The sequence below is a fragment of the Dasypus novemcinctus genome, chromosome 6 (genome assembly GCF_030445035.2).
Source record: "Dasypus novemcinctus isolate mDasNov1 chromosome 6, mDasNov1.1.hap2, whole genome shotgun sequence".
Classification (NCBI taxonomy): Eukaryota; Metazoa; Chordata; class Mammalia; order Cingulata; family Dasypodidae; genus Dasypus; species Dasypus novemcinctus.
Window position 1 is genome coordinate 30,786,308 of NC_080678.1, and position 5,158 is coordinate 30,791,465.

Genomic DNA, 5,158 nt, shown 5'->3' on the forward strand with positions numbered 1-5,158 from the left:
GCCAAGGGTTGGACCTTAACTAATTGGTTTCTTGATAAAGGTTTCCTCCAGGGACTCTGAGAGACCTTTTATTTTAATGAATATTTGCCAAGATGAGAGACTTCTCTAAGCTATAGCCACACAAGTACCATGTAAAAAGATGGGAAACTCTGTAACAGACTCCAATATTTGCTGGATTCCAAAGGGATGTCATGGTACAAATTACACTGCAGTTTGGGGGCAATTAATTTGATCTCCTTTAGGTGCTTGCCCAGAAGACCTTATTTGCATTTTATGAAGCATGTAGAATTGAAACTCAGAGTAGACAGGAGTTGCTCTGTCAAGAGTTTTAAAATTAGACGTCGAGCTTCTTGAACCTTAAGCCCTATAACCTCTACCTATAGCCCCATCCAGTAAGGTAATTAGGAAACATAGATTACTTCAACTTCTCAAATAAAAAAAATCTTAGCAAAGAAGAAAAAATGCAATATATATATATATATATATATATATATATATATATATAGTTTATCATTTATGGAATAAATTTTGTTTCTGTTATTGACATAATAAATGACCTTCTATTATCCAGAGTTCATCAATGAATCAGTATTCAAGTATCTTTTAAGGCCTCACTTTCTTTCTCGTTAAGGAGGCAAGACATACACAGGCAAAATCATACCTACCATTGCATGATGTATAAAATATTGAAGAAAGTGGTTCTGACATCACCAGTACCTGCCATATTAAGTGAAGGCTTCCCATAGGAAGTGATAATTAACTGTAGTGTTAAAATGAATAGGACTTAGAATATTGGATAAATGGGTGATCCTGGGAAATAGTATCTCTATTAATGCAGAATCTTGAATGTTCAAAAATATTTTTTTGCGTTAGAATGGGTTTAAAACACATGCAAAATTTTATTTTATACTTCTCCAATCAAGAGTTGGAGTCTAGTTCCACTCCCCAGAATATGGTCTGTCATTTATGATTAGCTTCTAACAAATAGAATGTGGTAAAGTGAAGTTGCATGACTTCTAAGGCTAGGTCATAAAAAGTACTACAGCCTTTGACTGGCTCTCTCTTTTATTGGACATGTACCTTTGGAGCACTGAACAACCATGTAAGATATCCAGCTACTCTGAAGCTCCCTTGCTGGAGGAATCACATAGAGAGACCACATAGAGAAAGAAGGAGATGCCTGAGGAATGCCAGCTGATTCATCCCCAGCTCTTTGTGTCTTCCTGGCTTGGGTACCAGACATGTGAATAAAGAGGCCTTGAAAGTGGTTCAACCCTAGTCACCATCTGACTTCAACTGGGTGAGAAACCAAAACAAGAAATGTCAGCTTAGTCCAGCCAACCCCAAAGACCATGATGGATTATAAAAAACAATTGTTGCTTGCACCACTAAATGTGGAGTATTTTATTATACAGCATTAGAATATGAATAGGAGAATGGTAAAAGGATCAGGCTGGCTGGCATAAAAGCTGATTCCTGGGAAGAACAACAAAATAAAACTAGAAAGTATGGTTAGGCCAAACCAAGGGAAACTAGAATGTTGTGCTGTAAAGTTTGATTTTATGTGCTGGCAAAAGGAAACCATTGGACATCTTCAGAAGATTGTTCTGGCTGGGATATGTAGACCATGATTTGAAAATGACCAAAGGGTAGTGAGGAAAATTATTGGAAATCTCTAATGATTCACACATAGCACATTGAAAGTTCTAAAAGAGAGAAGTTGGAGAAATGGAGATGAAGAGACCAATTCCAGGCTCGTTAGTAAGAACACTCCCATGGACAACCACCACACCAAGGAACCAAGAGAGTCTACTACTGCAAGCAGGAGAGTCCCATTCATCAGCCATGTGGGATCGAAGTCCCCTCTCAATTAAGAGGTAGAGTGGGCATCACCATTCCAAAGTCCTCAGGATTGAGGAATAAAATGTGGATTAGAGTGGATTTACTGGTATTCTGCTATAGAATTACTGTGATTATAGCAGTGGAAGAAATTATATCATTGATGTGGAGACAGTGGCCACTGGAGTTGCTGAGGGATAAAGAAGTATAAAATGGGGACATTTTTGGGACTTGGAGATGTCCTGAATGATATTGTAGAACAGATGAAGGATATCCTATATCCTGGCATAATCCACTGAATGGACTGGGAGAGAGTGTAAACTACAATGTAAACTATAATCCATGCTGTGTAGCAGTGCTCCAAAATGTACTCATCAAATGCAATGAATGTACCACACTAATGAAAGAAGTTGTTGATGTGGGAAAAGTGGGAGGTGTGAGGAGTGAAGCATATGGGAATCTCCTATATTTTTTAATGTAATATTTTGTGTTATCTATGTACCTTTTGAAAATAAATTTTAAAAATATATTTAAAAAAGAAAAGATCCTTCCCAGTTTGCTGGAAGATCAAGGACTACTCCCTTATTCTTGTATTTTTCACAGGTTGGGCACATGGTAGGCACTCAACAAACATTATTGGAAAAGAAAGACATCATGGTTTAATTAAAAAATTACTGGATTAAGAGAAGAAGAAATTGGCTCTATTTTTGGCTGCACAATGTACTGAATATATAAAAATAAACTCCATGGAAATAATTTTTCTCTATTGAAATTGGAGTTATATCATTTGTCTCACCTTCCTTTTAAACCTCTCCTTAGGAAGGTATATCAATACCATGGCTTCTGCTGCCTTATATATGCAGACACTTCTAAATATGAGTATCTAGCCCTGATCTGTCCTCTAAATCCAAAACAGTATATCCACCTGACATCTGTGTCTGGATGCCCAAAGACAACTCAAAATCAAAATGTTAAAAAAATATAATGGGTCACTTCACTATTCCAAATTCACCACCACTACCATAAGCATAAATTTACAAAATGTTCTTTCAAAGGAACCATAACATAATCAAAGGAAGTAAGTTTTGTCAAAATTAAACAGCGGGCAAAGTAAACCGATAGCATTTTTGCAATGGATTTGCTGTCAGAACACAGGAGCTGTGAAAACCATTGTTATATCTTAAGCCAAAATGGAAAAGGAAAAGATATGTCAACATTGGATAGATTCAGGAAGTCTACCACTAATGGCCACCTGATCTACAAATGTGGTGAAATTGACAAAAGAACCACTGGAAATTTTGAGAAGGAGGCTGCTGAGATGGGAAAGGGATCCTTTAAGTATGCCTGGGTCTTAGAGGAACTGAAAGCTGAACACGAGTGTGATATCGCCCTGTGGAAATTTGAGACCAGCAAGTACTATGTGACATCACTGATGCCCCAGGACACAGAGGCTTTATTAAAAACATGGTTGTGGCACATATCAGGGTGACTGCTGTGCTGATAGCTGCTGCTGTTGTTGGTGAGTTTGAAGCTGGTACCTCCAAGCACGGGCAGAATTGTGAGCATGCCCTTCTGGCTTACACACTGGGTGTGAAACAACTAATTGTTGGTGTTAACAAAATGGATTCTACTGAAACACCCTACATCCAAAAAAAATATGAGGAAATCGCCAAGGAAGTCAGTACCTCCATTACGAAAATTGGCTACAAACCTGACACAGTAGCATTTGTGCCAATTTCTGGTTAGAATGGTGACAACATGCTGGAGCCAAGTGCTACCATGCCTTGGTTCAAGAGATTGAAAGTCTCCCATGAAGACAGCAATGCCAATGGTACTATGAGACTTGAAGCTCTGGATTGCACCCTGCCACCTACTCATTCAGCTGACAAACCCTTTTGCTTTGCTCTTCAGGATATCTACAGAAATGGTGGTACTGCTACTGCCCCGTGGGCCATGTGGCAACTGGTGTTCTCAAACAGGGCACGATGGTCACCTTTGTTCCAGTCAACATTTCAACTGAAGTAAATTCTTTTGAAATGCATCATGAAGCCTTTTTTTTTCCCCCAAAGATACTTCGATTACATAAATGTTACATTAAAAAATGTGGGGGGCTCCCAAATGCTCACTCTGAGGACAGCATGGGCTTCAATGTCAAGAATGTTTCTGTGGAAGATGTTCATTGTGGCAAAGTGGCTGGTGACAGCAAAAGTGAGCCACCAAGGGAAGCGGCTGTGGCTCAATCAGCTGGGCTCCCGTCTACCATATGGGAGGCCCTGGGTTCATGTCCCGGGCCCTCCTTATGAAGGCAGGCTCACCCACATGCTGCGAACTGCCGCTGGCCTGAGTGCCACGGAATGCCACCCGACCTGCAAGCACCGCGGAGTGCCACTGGCCCGCAAGGGCTGCGGAGAGCTTACTCAGCAAGGTGATGCAACAAAAAGGGAGACAAGAAAAAAACGCAGAGGATCACGCAGTAAATGGACACAGAGAACAGACAGCAAGCAAGCCGCTGGGTTGCGGGGGGGAATAAATAAATAAAAAATAAATACAGACATAGAAGAATGCACAGCAAATGGACACAGAAAGCAGACACAAGCAAAAAAAGAGCCGCAAGGCGGGGATAAAAAAAAAAATGAGCCATCAATGGGAGCACTGCCCAGGTGTTTATCACAGACCATCAAGGCGAAATCAGTGCTGGCCTGGTACCTGTGCTGGATTGTCACACAGTTCACACTGCTTGCAAGTTTGCTAAGCTGAAGGAGAACACTGCCATTCTGGTGAGAAGCTGGAAACTGGCCCCAAATTCCTGAAATCTGGTGATGCTGCCATTGTTGATGTGGTTCCTGGCAAGCCCATGTGTGTTCACAGCTGCTCTGACTGTCTTCCTCTGGCTTTTGCTGTTTGTAGCATTAGGCAGACAGTTGCTGTGGGTGTCATCAAGGCAGTGGACGAGAAGGCTGCTAGAACTGACAAGGTCACCAAGTCTGCCCAGAAAGCTCAGAAGGCTAAATGAGTATTATCCATAACACTTGCCGCCCTGGTCTCAATCAGTGGTAGAAGAATGGTCTCAAAACTGTTTGTCTCAATTGGCCATTTAAGTGTAATAGCAAAAGACTGGTTAATGATAACAAGGCATTGTAAAACCTTCAGAAGGAAAGGAATGTTTTTTGGACCATTTGTTTTTGTGTGGCAATTTTAAGTTATTAGTTTTTTTCAATTTTATTAGAGAAGTTGTGAGCTTATAAACCAATCATGCATAACGTGTAGAATCCCCATATGCCTGTCCACCAAAACCTTACATTGTTGGGGAACATTTGTT

At 40.4% G+C, this 5,158-nt stretch overlaps 1 pseudogene; it reads left to right on the forward strand.

Annotated features, from left to right (window-relative positions):
- Nucleotides 1-2,971: 2,971 nt before the first annotated feature.
- Nucleotides 2,972-4,852, forward strand: LOC101438204 (elongation factor 1-alpha 1 pseudogene; annotated as a pseudogene).
- The last annotated feature ends 306 nt before the right edge of the window (nt 4,853-5,158 follow it).